The sequence below is a fragment of the Lemur catta genome, chromosome X (genome assembly GCF_020740605.2).
Source record: "Lemur catta isolate mLemCat1 chromosome X, mLemCat1.pri, whole genome shotgun sequence".
NCBI lineage: Eukaryota > Metazoa > Chordata > Mammalia > Primates > Lemuridae > Lemur > Lemur catta.
In genome coordinates this window covers 31838706-31855451 of record NC_059155.1, presented here as the reverse complement: position 1 = coordinate 31855451, position 16746 = coordinate 31838706, and the positions used below count along the sequence as shown (strand labels likewise).

Here is a 16746-nt window from a genome sequence, read left to right as displayed (position 1 = left end):
CCGTCTATATTTTCTTCTAGAAGATTAATAGTTTTCGATGACACATTTAGGTCTCACACTTCAGTAAATTATTTTATATGGTACAGAATTTGGATTGAAGTTCTTTTTGTTGCATATGAGTATTTAATTTTTCTAGCACCATTTGTTGAAAAGGCTATCATTAGCCCACTGAATTGCATTTATGCCTTTGTCAAAAATTGGTTGTCAATATAAGTGTGTGGGTCTATTTCTGGATTCATTTATATTTCATTGATTTGTTTCCTTTTTATACCATTAACATACTATCTTGGAGCTTTATAATGAATATTGAAATCAGGCAGTGATAGTCTCAAACTTTGTTCTTTTTGAAAGTTCTTTTGGCTATTTTAGGTACTTTGAATTTCTGTGTGAACTTTATAATCATCTGGTCATGTTTTACCAAAAAGCCTGCTGACTTTTGTTTGGGATGGCATTCAATTTATAGATCAATTTTGGAAAATTTATTTGAGAGAGAATAAATGAAAGAAAAATAAAATCTTTGATTTAAATTAATCTTTTTACTTTAAAAAAAATTTTAATTAAAAAACTCATAACATAAAATTTACCACCCTAATCATTTTTAGGCATACAGTTCACTAGTGTTAAGTATACTCACATTGTTTTGCAACCAATCTACAAAACTTTTTCACCTTGCAAAACTGAAACTCTATCTCCATTAAATAATAGCTCCCTATTTCTCCCTACCTCCAGCCCCTGCCAACCACCATTCTACTTTCTTTCTTCATGAGTTTGATTACTCCAGGTAGCTCATATAAGAAGAAGTATATAGTCTTCCTCTTTTTGTGACCGGTTTAATTCATTTGGCATAATGTTCTCAAGGTTCATTCATGTTACAGTATACGTCAGAATTTCCTTCCTTTTAAAGGCTGAATAATATTTCATTTATTGTGTACATCACATTTTGTTTATTCTTTCTTCTGTCAATGGAGACTTGGGTTGCTTCTACCTTTTGGCTATTGTGTATAATGCTGCTATGAACATGGATGTACAAATATCTCTTCAAGACCCTGCTTTTAACACCATTGGGTAAATATCCAGATGTAGAATTGCTGTATCATATTGTTATTATATTTTCAGTTTTTTGAGGAATTTCCACACTATTTTCCATAGTGGCCATGTGATATTTTATTCCTGCCAACAGTACACAAGTTTCCAATTTCTCCACACTCTCATCAACACTTGTTATTTCCTGTTTTTTAAAAAAATACAGTGCCATCCTAATGAGTATGTGTGATAATTTTACTTATTCTAAACTTATCTAACATATAATAGCTTATTCAAAATAATAAGAGCAGAAATATTTTTAAAAATGATAGCTTATGGGTATTTGAAATATATGACAGCAATGTTATGGAGGATGGGAGAGAGGAATTGAAAATACACCATTGTAAGATACCTGCACTATCTTTGAATGGTATAATGTTATTTGAAAGTGGACTTAGATTAGTTGTAAATGTATGTTTCAAACTCAAGGGTATCCCATAAAAAAAACTGGAAATAGGTATAATTGATATACTAAGAGAGGAGAGAAAATAGAAACATACGAAATGTTCGATTAAAACCAGAATATATTATTTAGGTAAAAAAACAAAGTCAGAGTAGGCAAAAGAAAAAGAGTGGAATACAAAAAGGGAACAAAGAACAAAATCAATGACTAGAAAACAGTTACAAAAATGGTACATATATTTATCCAACTATATCAATATTCACTTTATATATGAATGGTCTTAATACACCAATTAAAAGATAGAGACTATCAGAGTGGATTTAAAAATGCAACCCAATTGTAAGTTATCTACAAGAAACTGACTTTACTGATAAAAGATACAGGCAGATTAAAAGCAATGGGATAAAGAAAGATATACTATGCTAACAACAATCAAAAGAAAGCTAGGCCAGGTGTGGTGGCTTATACCTGTAATCCTAGCACTCTGGGAGGCTGAGATGGGAAGATTTCTTGAGCTCAGGAGTTCAAGACCAGCCTGAGCAAGAGTGAGACCCTGCCTCTACTAAAAATTGAAAAAATTAGTGAGGCATGGTGGCGCATGCCTGTAGTCCCAGCTACTTGGGAAGTTGAGGCAGGAGGATTGCTTGAGCCCAGGAGTTTGAGGTTGCAGTGAGCTATGATGATGCCACTGCAGTCTACCCAGGGTGACAGAGTGGGGTTTTGTCTCAAAAAAGAAAAAAAGAAAAAAAGAAAGAAAGAAAGAAGAGAAAAGAAAGAGAATAAAAAATGCTACAGTAGCTATATTAATTTTGGACAAAGTGGACTGCAGAACCAGAAAAATTATCAGGAGTAAAGTGGGGTATTACCTAATAATAAAACAATCAATTTTCCAGGAAGACATAACAATGCCGAACATGTATGCACCTAACAACAGAGCATGAAAATTACATGAGACAAACACTGATAGAACTACAAGAAGATATAGACAAATCCACTATTATAGTGGAGAATTTAACATTCCTTTATCAGTAATTAACAGATGCAGAAGGCAGAAAAATAAATAAGAATATACTTGAACTGAGCAGCACCATCAAAACTCAATCTATTTGACATTTATAGAATACTTCATCCAACAACACCACAATACACATTCTTCTCAAGCTCACATGGCACATTTCTCAAGATATGAAATATACCTTATCAAATTTAAAAGAATAGAAATCATACAAAGCATGATCTCACAATACAATGAAATTAAACTAGAAATCAGTAACAGGAAAATATCTAGAAAACTCCCCAAATATTTGGAGATTACACAACACACTTCTAAATAACACATGGATCAAAGAAGTCTCAAGAGAAATTTTTAAAATATTTTGAACTAAATGGAAATGAAAATACAACTTATCAAAAGGTGTGGAATGGAATAAAGACAGTACTTATATGGAAATTTATAGCATTGATGCATATATTAGAAAAGAGAGATCTAAAATCAATAATCTAAGCTTTAACTTTAGGGCACTTAAAAAATAAGAGTCCATTAAATCTAAATAAGCAGAATTAAAGAAATAATAAAAATTAAAGTAGAAATCAATGAAATTGAAAACAAGAAATTAATAGAGAAAATCAACAAAACCAAAAGCTGGTTCTTTGAAAAGATCAACAAAATTGATAAACCCCAAGCAGGCTAGCTGAGAAAATCACAAAGAAGAGACACATTATTGTCAGAAATGAAAGAGGGACATCTCAACTTATACTATAGACCTTAAAAAACATATAAGGTAACATTATAAACAATTCTGTGTCTACCAATTTGATGACTTAGATGAAATGGACCAGTTCCTTGAAAGACTCACAGATCTATGAAAACTCACACAAGGAGACATAGATAATCTGAATAGGCCTATATGTATTAAAGAGGTTAAATAAACAATAACCACCCAAAACATAAAACACCATTCCCAGATGAATTCTATCAGACATTTAAAGAAGAAATGATAACAATTTCTACAATCTCTTGCAGAAAATAGATACAGAGACAATACTTCCTAACTCAGTCTATAAGAACAGCATTACCCTAATGCTTAAACCAGACAAAGACATTGCAAGAAAGGAAAACTATATACAAATGTCTCTCACGAGCATACTCACAAAAATCCTCAACAAAATATTAGCAAATCAAATGCAAAAATGAATAAAAAGAAATATATATTATGACCAAGTGGGATTTATTCTAAGTATGCAAGTATGTTTGTACCCAAGTGTGGTTCAACATTTGAAAGTCAATTAATGTAATTTATCACATCAATAAATTAAAGGAGAAAAATCATATGGTCATATCAATAGATTGAGAAAAAGGATTTGACAAAATCTAACACCTATTCATGATTAAAACTCTCAGAAAACAAGAAATAGAGAGGAACTTCCTCAATTTGATAAACAATATCTACAAAAAATTTACAGCTACCATCACACTTGATGGTCAGGAACTAGATATTTCCTTTCTTAATTTGGGAACAAGACATGTATGTCTGCACTCATCATTCCTATTCAACTTTGTACTGGAAGTCCTAAGACAAAAATAAATAAATAAATAAAATGTATAGAGATTGGAAAGTAAGAAATAAAACTGCCTTTTTTCCATAGGTGATATGATTGCCTACTTAGACACCCCCCCAAAAGAAAATACAAAACCTCTTTAACTATGACCAATTATAGCAAGGTTACAGGATAAAAGATTAATTTGCAAAAGTAAATTGTTTTCCTGTATACAGCAATGAACATTTGTAATTTCAAATTAAAATACAACAGTATTTACTATAGCACCAAAAACTCCTAAAGTACCTGAGTAGACCTCACAAAATAAAAAAGGAACATATATATAAGAGTAAAACTATAAAGCCTAAGTAAATGGAGAGAGAATCTATGTTCATTAAGGCAGACAGTATTATTAAGATGTCAATTCTTCCCGACTTGATCTATAGGTTTAATCTCAACCACAATCCAAGCATATTATTTTGTGGATATCAACAAACTAATTCTAAAGTTTGTACAGAGTGGCAAAAGACCCAGACTAGCCAACACAATACTGAAGAATAACAAAGTTGAAGGACTAATATGATCTGACATGAAGGCTTAATATAAAGCTACAGTAATCAAGACTGTGTGATATTGCCAAGAGAGTAGACAAATAGATCAATGGAGTAAAATGAAGAGTGCAGAAATGGATTCACACAAATATAGTCAGCTCATCTTTGACAAAATAGCAAAGGCAATTCAAAGGAGAGAGGAATCTTTTCAACAAATGGTGCTCAAGCAACTAGACATGCACATGCAAAAAAATAAATCTGGATACAGATCATACACCTTTTATAAAAATTAACTCAAAATGGATCATAGACATAAATAAAAAATGCAAACTATACAGTTTCCAGAAGATAACATAGAAAATCTAGGTGAAATTTGGTTTGGTGATGACTTTAGATATAACAGCAAAAGGATGATCTATGAAAGAAAAAATTTGATAAATTGTACTTCATTAAAATTAAAACTTCTGCTCTGCAAAAGACACTGTTTAGAGAATGAAATGACAATCCACAAACTATGAGAAAATTCTTTCAAAAGACATATCTGAGAAAAGACTTGTATCCAAAGTATACAGAGAATAATCTCTTCTCTGCCTTTTGGCTAAGATCAAGTGTAAAATATACAGAGAATGCTTTATTATTTTTTTTTTAGAGTTTGCCTCTGAAGCAACAGAGAATGCTTTAAAAAGCATTCCTTTGCAGTTCTCTGTGCCCTGTGAAGTCCTCGTATAACTAATGCCTGGAAACATTCTGTTGATCCCACAGTCCCCAGTCTCAGAGTCCTTTTAGAAGGCTGCCTTTAATGAAGCCTGACAGTTTTTGTATCTCTTGATCCTGGTGTGAAACTTCTGCCAATCTAATTATGAAGTGTTAGAAATTAGCAGCAATTAACCCTCATCATGTAAAACAATTCAGGTTGCCTTTGGTAAAACAAACTCATACCCAGACACACAGCCAGTTGGTCAAACAGTTTAATCACCTTTTGCACCAGAGGTTATGAACCTCCTTGGATGATTGGAGCTATTATTGGCAATAGGCACTTGGGAAGAGCAGATGACTGAGAGAAGGCACTAGGGAGTAGGGCAAGGGGGATCCTCACAAGATGATGATGGCTACTGCATCTGAAAGAAAGAGAAAGCTTAGTAAACCTACTCATTGCTCATGTAAAACCACATTTACTCGACTTTAGAATGAGCGCTGGGTTTTCAAATGTATACCATTCTTATTTTACCCAAATTTTTTGAAGAATTCACAAATGAAAGTATAAATCCATGTCTTTCCCAAATCAGAATTCGAAGTACAAGTTAAAATCCTGAGGCCAGATTTCTTGACCTGATTTTGTCAGAACATCTGGATCTTAGTTTTTTCATCTGTAACGCAGAAAGACTTCATTAAAAAATTACTATTTTAATTAACATTTTTAATCAAAAGAGAAAATATGAAAACTATAGGCAATTGGACAAAATAAACCTAGGGCAAATAAACAAACCCAAAACAGTAAATCCTACTGTTTAACCATGACCACTATCATCATTTGGGCTCTTTTTCCATTGCTATGCCTAACTAGTTTCACAGCCATGTAACACTATAGAAAAGCCTACTGTGTGTTCTGTGATATGTGACACTGTTCAGAGCAAGTACTCCTTCTTGGATGAAATGATCCATTGGAACATCGTTCCAGTTCAACAGAAGAAATTCTTGTCACAATTCAGATACCCGTCTGCTAGAATGCTTAGCCCTTTGCACCTCACCTATAAGTGACATCTTATAGCCGTTTGTGTCTAAGAGTTATCCTCACCACCCCCTACATAGCTGTAAGTTCCTGCAGGCAGCAACAGTGTCTTGGTCTTCCTGAGATGCCCCTTTCCTGTGGCCAATGCCTTGTATGCAGTAGGTGCTCATTTAATATTTGAGCAATGTCCAAATTTCCAACATTGTTTTATTGGGGTTTCAATATTTTCTTATTGGCCCATAAAACCTAACATAATTCATCCTCTAAGGCAGCCATCTTTATTCTTTTCCACAGGGGATCAATACTGTTTTATTAATTTATCAGGTGGTAAAAATGTATACTCTAAGCTGCTTAATTCAGAGGGACCTATGACCGCTTTCCCACTCAACCATTTTCCCATGGCACTAGGAAATCATTAACAACTCTCCTAGTTCTATGATTTTCGGGTATGTTTGGTTTCATATACGTTTCTTTGGTTTCTTTATCTTATGGATAAAGACTATCAAATATCATGGTGAACAATATTTGATTGTTTATAAATAAACAACTCAATAGGAAGTTTTTCATGGAAATTGTAAAAACTGTATGAGTAAATTGTTATAGACTGAGAGGAAATTATTACAATTCTTTATTAATATTTGTTGTTCCTTTATTGGATTATAGTCCAAAGAAAAGTTCAGCATGGTGAATTGAAGGGCCGATTTTGCCATTTCTCTCTCCCCTAGGAGAAGCATATGGTCTGTAAGGTCAGATGTTAGCTTTCATGAAAAAGTACTAGAAATGAAAAAAATGTAAATTTCTTAAAATCTAAGGGTCGCTCTGAATTAAGCAGCTTAGAGTATACATTTTTACCACCTGATAAATTAATGAAACAGTATTGATCCCCTGTGGAAAAGAATAAAGATGGCTGCCTTAGAGGATGAATTATGTTAGGCTTTATGGGCCAATAAGAAAATATTGAAACCCCAATAAAACAATGTTGGAAATTTGGACATTGCTCAAATATTAAATGAGCACCTACTGCATACAAGGCATTGGCCACAGGAAAGGGGCATCTCAGGAAGACCAAGACACTGTTGCTGCCTGCAGGAACTTACAGCTATGTAGGGGGTGGTGAGGATAACTCTTAGACACAAACGGCTATAAGATGTCACTTATAGGTGAGGTGCAAAGGGCTAAGCATTCTAGCAGACGGGTATCTGAATTGTGACAAGAATTTCTTCTGTTGAACTGGAACGATGTTCCAATGGATCATTTCATCCAAGGAAGGAGTACTTGCTCTCAACAGTGTCACATATCACAGAACACACAGTAGGCTTTTTCAACTACATTTAGTAGAGATCTGAAGTGAAATCCAAATTTAATGCAAAAGAGGTATCCATCCCATTTACTAAATGGGAAGAGGAACATCCTCAAATCTTATTTTGTAAAAAACAAAAACAAATAGACAAAAATAGGGAAGGAGGTGGAATCACACCTGCTATGGGACACAGTATCACAGGTTCCAATATTACAAAGGGAAACCATTTCAAACCCTTCAGGATTAGGTCCCAGAGAGGCAATTAGAAGGCCCTTCCCATGAAAGAGCTCAGAAGTATTTACAGTAACGTGCCCAAGAGAAGGAATTTATGTTTAGATTATTAACACTAATGTTGCTTTCCTCTTTAATTACGTCTCTATATCTTTACAGACGTAAAAGATTTCATTGCATTCCTGGCAACTTTTGGCTCTCAATGGCCTGAAAAACCAACATGCACATCTAGGTAGTACCAAATGTCAGGATGAAAGGCAAGCAAATCTGCAACAGTCACGTGGATGATTCTAAGTATTTGGACAGTTGATAAAAATTTATTTAGTTTGGTGCCAACATCACTACCTCAGAGTAGCATACATTGACTCCTTATATGTTCACATTTATCCCTCTATATTTTATGTATTTGTACACTTGTCTGTTTCCCCATTGGGTCTAGTTTTGGAAGGAGAGACACCATATCCCTCTTGCTCACCACTGTTTGCACAGTGTCCAGCACATGCCCACAGTGTTACTGCACACACAATAAATATGAGATGAAGGAATACACAGCAGGGCAGCTTGTGGTGGGCCATCGCTATGGGGAGTGTGCTCTGGTGCAGGCAGCAGGGAGAGAGCTGTACCAAGGGTCAGCCAATCCCTTAGAGGTTTGCCTAGGTGGGTGGCACAATGGCTTCAGCTATACCAGTGTCCAAGGACTTTTTTCTTTGTCAGGAATGAAAATGGTCAGGAACAGGGCTAGGGAAGTCAGCTTGACATCCTGATACCACTTCAGTATCCAAATGGGGACCTTAAAGGCCATCTGGTCTGGCACCCATGTGTTAAAGATGGAGAAGCTGTGGTGCACTGGGGACAGCTGTTGTCCTCAAGGCACAAGCTAGCAGAGCAGACTTTCATTTTCATGTTTCCAGACATCCTTCTCAGTGCTTTTTCCTCTGCGATCAGCTGCCTCTCCTAAGAGCTCTGAAACTCAACAGGCCAGGATTTCAATGGAAGTTCCATAAAGGAAGTATCTGTGTAGCCTTGGCAGGTCACTTCCTCCTTTTTCAACCTCATTTTCCCCATTGGGAAAACTGTCCTTATAACATGTGACTCCCGGGGACATGAGCCTTAGAGGAAACAGTCCACACAAAGTGCCTAGCAGAGCACCAGGATCACAATTGATTTCCTACGCTTAACTACTTTCCCCTTCTCCCAGGCACATGAATCTGTTCAGGACAAGAAGAGCTGAACAGAGTGTCCTTAGTGGTTGGCAAGTGCCAGCTATGCGGAGGGGCCTGGCTGCTCAGACCCATCTTATCCCTCAGAAGGCAAGTTTGGAGCTCGACCGTGCATCCATGTGGTCTTGTTCTGAAGAGACTCTCCTCTCTGCTCACTCCTAACATCCCCCAAGGAAACACAGCCTTCAAAACCCAGGCTTTTCAATTTACTTAGTAAAATGAATGAAAGAACCTTTTGGGGAATGAAATGATTTCTTTTTAGCTCCACATGTTTACTTTTCCATAAACTCCCAAGATGGCTTGCATGTTAGCTGTTAATCACACCATCTGTTCCAACAGTACTTCAGTAAATGATTCGATTCATAATTTTCTTCTAAAAGAATCTTTTTAAGGACAGTGTTTATGTCTCTGTTATCCTTCATTTGGCAATGTAGCATGAGATGAGCTATTTTAACTTTGCTATCATTGTAAACACATATTGAATTTCCCATTTCTTAACTGCAGAAAACAGGAAAACTGCTCTGCATTTATTCCACTTGACTCTAGGCTTAAGATAGAGGGTGGGAGTGTAAATGGACAGAAATTCTACTTTCTTATATTTCGTCTGATATTTTGAATTCTGTGACAATGAGTAGCTTCTAGCTACATGAGTATTTGGGCCAAGCAAAGGGGACCAGAATGTTCTTAGAGGTTGGGAAGGGTCAGCTAGGTCCTGACTGCTCAAACCCATCTAATCATTCAGGGTACAAAGTCACCGGTTTGGAGCAACTTCCAGGAAGAAGACCCTGGGTCCCTCTAGCAAGTCAAGGCCCAAAACTTGTGTGATACTATGCCCAGAGAGGAGGCAAAAGGGCTTTGAGGCTTTTAGGAAATAGGGTTAGTAGAGTAGAGGTGGACTTTTTATTGCTCCATGCTTCTCTGTGGACCTCTGAAGGCCCCACCCATATCCATGTGAATGTCTGGGGAAGTCCAGACAGCAGCATGAGTATGCCATAGTGCTGACCCCAATGGATGCTACTCTCCCTTGCTTCCCAAGACCTTTAACCACGTGAAAAGCACTGCATTGTAAAGTCATGTGCAAAGTGTAAAGGGTGTACAAAGGAGGCATATGTAAACTTGTGTGGGGGGATACCAGTGAAGGAGGGATTGACTCTCCAGGCCTTCTAAAGGTCTTCTGAGATATGGACTTAGCCCATGTGCATAACTCTTGCTGATCTGTCCATACAAACTTGTTGCTATTCCCATGAACACCTCATTCCTTTCCAACTCCGTGCACAGGATTGATGCAGTGTCTGTAAAATGCATGTGGTTCTTAACTAGTGAACTCCTCTCCAACCCTGTAAACTCCACAACAATGTCTCTTTCAGTGTGAACCTTCTTCGCCCACCCTTTATCACAGGGCCTGGAGAGTCAATGCCTCCTTCAGCAGTATGCAAATATTAACCTAGCAAATGCATTTGCCTTCCATCCTCATCAACAAGGTAATGAAAAGTCTGTCTTTGTGAGAACAGGAGAAACTGTTTCACTTCCTTCATTCTCACATCAGTGCTATGTCAACTCTCTTGCTCTCCGTCACAAGATAGTCTAGAGGAGTCATAATCATCTTGATCACACAGGTCATTGCACAGTCCTCTTACAGTGATGACATCCTGCTAACTGGAGCTGAAGAACAGAAAGTAGAAGGCATGTTAGATACCTTAGTAAGATACTTGCGTGCCAGAGTATAAAAGATAGACCTCATCAAATTCGGTGGCCTAGTGAAGTTATTAGGGGTCCCGTGGTCTGGAACTAAGTTGCTACACTTTGGTGTCATTCACAACTAAGAAAAGAGTGCAGTATTTTGGTAGGCTTCTTTGGATTTTGGAGAGACAAACAACACATTCAGGTGTGCCTGCTCCAACCCATTTGCCAGGTAACCTGTAGTACTGCCATTTTTGAATGGAACTATGTCATGAGTATTTCCTCCTTGTTTTGTTGATGAATACATTTGTGTGTATATACAAATATTAAACAAATATCTATGTTTTCTTTTCTGTCTTATTCCCTTATCCTGTAACATAAGATGTATTGCCTTTATATTGGTATTTAATTATTGTGAATTTTACATCATAGTATTTAAGTTATGGAATATCAGGAGAAGAGTAAATATCACTTAGGACTTTCCGTCCTCTTCTGGTGAAAGGATTAGTGTGTATTGTAGGATAGTTGTATCATGTTACGTGGAATTATGACCTGGTTGCTTTCATTATTTGGACATTAAGTATAATTTGAGGAGATGTATATGGGTGCCAAGTTGACAAGGGGTAGAGCTGTGATGGTTAATTTTATGTGTCAACTTGACTGAGCTAAGGAATGCTCAGTAGCTGGTAAAAAATTATTTTTGGATGTGTCTGTGAGGGTGTTTCCAGAACAGATGAGCATTTGAATGGGTAGACTGAGTAAAGAAGATTCACCCTCACCAATGTGGGCCAGCATTATCGAATCCATTGAGGGCCTGAATAAAACAAAATGGTGGAGGAAGTATGAATTCTCTCTTGCTTCTTTAGCTGGGACATCCATCTTCTCTTACTCTTGGACACCAGAGCTGCTTGTTATGGGGCCTTCAGACTCTGAGACTTATACCAGTGTCCCCTGTCCCCCAGGTTCTTAGGCCTTTGGCCTTGGACTGAGAGTTACATCATTGGCTTCCCTGGTTCTCAGGCTTTCAGACTCAGAGTGAATTACACCACTGCCTTTCCTGGGTCTCCAACTTCCAGGTGACAGATTGTGGGACTTCTCAGCCTCCATAATCATATGAGCCAATTCTTATAATCAATCTCCTCATGTGTGTGTGTGTGTGTATATATTGATATATATCCTAGTGGTTCCATTTCTCTGGAGAACCCTGACTAATACAGGCCAGAAGGAAGAAAAGACTCTGCAGCAGGTCCAGGCTGCGATAAAAACTTCCCTACTGCTTGATGGTTATGACTCAACAGACCCAAAGATATTAGAAGTGTCAAAGTGTCTATGGCAGACAGAAATGTTCTATGTAGCCTCTGGCAAGCCCCAGTTGGAGAACTACTGCACAGACCCCGAGGGTTTTTGAGCAAGTCTTGCTCTCCTTTGCCAACAACTATTAGAAAAGCAACTCCTGCTGTGCCCTAATAGAGACTGAACATCAGATTATGGATTACCAAATAACTAGTTGATCTGAATTTCTCATGGTGAAGTGAGTATTGTTAATCCACCAAATCATAACGTTGGATTCATGCAGCAGTATTTCATTATAAAATGAAAATGGTACATAAGAACAGGGCTGAATAAGTATGAAAGACGTTAGTAAGCTACGTAAGAAGACGGCTCAAACTTCTATTGTAAATGCTTCCTGTTTCTCCCTCAACCCTCATGTAGAGTTTCCTATGACCAGTTAACAGGGGAAGGAAAAAAAATGCAATGGGTTTACATGTAGATCTGCATGGTATGCTGGAGCCACCAAGATAAGATGCGGATGGATGGTACATTACAGCCTCACTTAGGGTTGTCTCAGAAATATAGTAATGAAATAGTACCACTGGTCAGAACTCCAAGTGTCTGCCTAGTGGAGAAATGGCCTAGAATATGAATTTGTTCATGGGCATTAGCTAATGGCTTGATCAACTGGTTTAGGGACTTAGAGCAATATGAGAAGACTGGTGACTAGGAATAATGGAGGAGAGGTATTTAGATGGACCTTTCTGAGTGGGCATGGATTATAAGACATTTATGTTCCATGTAAATGCCCATCAGAATCTATCCACTTTAGAGAAGGCTTTTGATACTTAGATGGACAAGATGTGATAGATTGCAAAATGACCACAAATTTTTCCCATTCCTGAATGTATGTTTCCCATTTCTAAATGTAGCAATTTGACTTTGCCACTCTCTCCATTAAGAGGCAGTCTATTACTCCACTCCTTGGATTGGGGTTTGACCATGTGATTTGCTTTGGCTAACAGTGCTTTAACAAATGTAATACATTTGAAATGCTTATGAATTGGTGCTTTGTCTCTCGTGTTGAGTTTAGAAGCCTGAGATCATTTTTATTTGAATGATCGTGAAATAATCCACATAGGGGAGAACTGAGGTACTGCAGTGGACAGCCTGGCAATTACTAGATATGTGTGTGAGGGCTTTCAAAGCCATCCAGACCCCCAGAGATCAACTGAGGTAGGCCTGACAAGAAGAATCACTCAGCCATCCCACAAAATTGTGAGAAATAATAAATATTTATTGTTTTAAGCCAGAAGAAAAGAAACTGTTTTGGATAACTCTATGCCAATAAACTTGAACATTTTGTATCATTTTGAGAACAATTTAACTTGCTCAACTGACTCCAGTAGAGACAGAAATTCTAATAGGCCAATTGCAAAAATAATTAAATAAATGTTGATAAGGATTTCCCTCCAAGAAATGGCACCAGACTAAGAAGATTTCATGGGAGAATTCTACAAAACTTTCAAAAATATTATTATTCCAGTGCAACTTAATTTTAGAGCATAGAAAAAGAAACAAAGCATTCAGAGTCATTTTATAAATTTCATATCTTAAAATCATTTCACCAGAATATTGCACAAATAGTATAAAAAATGTATTGTTCAGGATCATGCATTGCATTTAATTGTCATGTCTCTTTATTCTTCTTTAATTTGAAAGAGTTCCTCAGTGTTTGTCTTTCATGACCTTCACTTTTTTTTTTTTTTTTTGAGACAGAGTCTCACTCTTTCGCCCAGGCTACAGTGCAGTGGTGTCAGCCTAGCTCACAGCAACCTCAAACTCCTGGGCTCAAGCAATCCTTCTGCTTCAGCCTCCTGAGTAGCTGGGACTACAGGCATGCGCCACCATGCCCGGCTAATTTTTTCTATATATATTTTTAGTTGTCCATATAATTTCTTTCAATGTTTAGTAGAGACGGGGTCTCGTTCTTGCTCAGGCTGGTCTCGAACTCCTGAGCTTAAACAATCCACCCGCCTCAGCCTCCCAGAGTGCTAGGATTACAGGCATGAGCCACCGCGCCCGGCCCGTGACCTTCACATTTTTTAAGAATACAAGTCAGTTATATTTCAGACTGGCCTTTTAATTTGAGTTCATGTGACACTGCCTTGTAAATAGAGTCAGGTTATACATTTTTTGGTCAAAAATACCACAGAAGTTATTTTCGTCCTTCTCATTGCATAATATCAGGAGGTACCTAATACTGTTTTGTTCCAATATTGATGATACTAACATTAAACACTAGGTTATATTGGTGCATGCCTGGTTTCTCCACTGTAAGGTTAGTACTATATTTTCTCTTTTGTATTATTTGTCCTTTGTATGATAGACATTTTATGAGGAGATACTTTGAGACTGTGTAAATATCTTGTTTCTCACAAAAATTCCACCTAATACATCTAACATAACACTTTCATTTTATTAAGCACGATGAATTTTTTAAAAAATTTTAAACCTAATTTCAGACCTACCAAAGACTTGAAATTATAGTACAAAAAATTTCCTTATACCTTTCACTAAGATTACCAAAAGATTATTTTATTACATTTGTTTTACCATTCTCTCTTCATATTTTTCTATATGTATATGTGCATGTGTAATATTTTTCAGACCCATTAAAAGTAAGTTGCAGACACAATATTTTAGTTTGTATTTCCTAAAAGCAAGGCCATTCTCTTTCATAACCAAAGCACAATTACAAACACCAAGAAATTAACATTAACATAGTACTATTCGCTTATCTACAGACCTTATTCAAATTTGAATAATTATCTCAATAATTTTCTTTTTTTGAGGCAGGGACTCACTCCATTGCCCAGTTTAGAGTACAGCAGTGTGATTACAACTAACTGCAACCTCCAGCTTCTGGGCTCAAGTGATCCTCCTGCTTCAGCCTCCCGAGTAGCTGGGACTACAGCTAATTTTTCTATTTTTTGTAGAGATGGGGGATCTCGCTCTTGCTCAGGCTAGTCTCGAACTCCTGGCCTCAAGCAATCTTCCCACCTCGGCCTCTCAAAGAGTTAGGGGATTATAGGTGTGAGCCACTGTGCCCGGCCAATAATGTCCTTTATAGGAAAAGAAACTTGTGTGGATCACAAATTGTATTTATTGTCGTATCTCTTTATTTAGTTTCATTTTATCTGAGACAGTTCATCAATTTTTATTTTTCATGACCTTTACATTTCTAAGGAGTACATAGCAGTCATTTTGCAGACTGCCCCTCAATTTGGGTTTGTCTGATGTTTCCTCATGATTATTTTCAGGTTATGTATTTTTGGCAGAAATATCACAGAAGTGATAAATTCTTCTCAGTGCATTATATCGATAAGCAAAAAAATGTAGGTTTGTCCTATTACTGGTGCTGCTAACTTTTTGATAATTTTGTTAAGGTGGTGTCTGCCAGATTTCTCCACTGTGAAGTTACAATTTCCCCTTTTGTAAATAATAAATATCTTGTGGTAGGTACTTTGAGACTATGTAATTAATTGGGTATCTCATCGAACGTTTACCCCTAGTTTTAGCATCTATTGTTGATCCTAACCTGCATCAATTATTAGTATGATGGCTGCCAAATGGTGATTTTCTACATCCATCATTCCTTCTGTACTCAGTTCATAATCCACTGTAAGGAACAGTTTTTCCTCTTTTACAATTATTTATTTAGTTATTTCAGTATAATGGATGCCTATTTTTTTCTATGAGTTATAATCTATTACTGTCGTGATCTATATTGATGCTCAGATTGTCCCTGATTTGGCCATTGATGGGCACTTTGATCTACTTTCTCTGTCCTTTCGACATGTACTCACCATTCTTTGGCCACTTTCTTATTTTCTGAAAAACATGGTATTCTCAGTTTGTCACGTACTTTTCCAGTCCCAGCCCGGGGATCAGCCATTTCTCCAAAGAACTGATTCCTTTTAGTGGAGAATGAATGATCTTTCTCAACTAAGATCTGAGCACAAAGTATACTATTGCTACTGTGGTTTCACTGCCTCTAGGCTCTCTGAATGGAGAGAGTTATGAAATATATATATGTATATACTATATATATGTATGCACAGGAATACATATATATGTAAATTACATATAAATGTATACACATACCTATATCTCTTTCCATATCTATTTATCATTTTATCATTCTAACTATCGTCTACCAAACCACGTGTTCATATTACTACTTCTAATTCCAATCTAACGAAACATGGTTCTGTTTGGTGTTCCTCATTTCATGTTTCACACATTTTGACAATGGAGGAAAGACCATGAATTCAGTCAGCTTCTCCAAGCTAGAAAAGACAAGGAAATGGATTCTCTCCTAGAGCCCTCAGCGAGAACATATCTTTGACGATAACTTGATTTTACCCATAAGATTCATTTCAGACTTCTGACCTCCAGAACCGTAAGATAATAAGTTTGTGTTGTTTTAAGCCAACAAACAGCTTGTGTTAGTACGCTAGTGGTAATTTGTTACAGCAACAATAGGAAACTTATATAGAAGTGTTATTTTAGTTTTCTATATCATCATAGTTTTTTGGGGGGGTAGAGATTTCATCAGCAGAAGTGTTCTCTTTTTCTTATTCCTTATAATAGCTTTAGTTTTCTAATCATTTCATAAATTTGCAGTAGTTTATAAAATTCCTAGTTCAAGAGCACCCTCTTCTGTTTGTTTGGCA

General features: G+C 36.7%; 1 pseudogene; it reads left to right on the top strand.

Moving 5' to 3' along the window:
• The first annotated feature begins 5153 nt into the window (after positions 1-5153).
• On the top strand, positions 5154-5289 carry LOC123629017 (annotated as a pseudogene).
• Positions 5290-16746: the final 11457 nt, after the last annotated feature.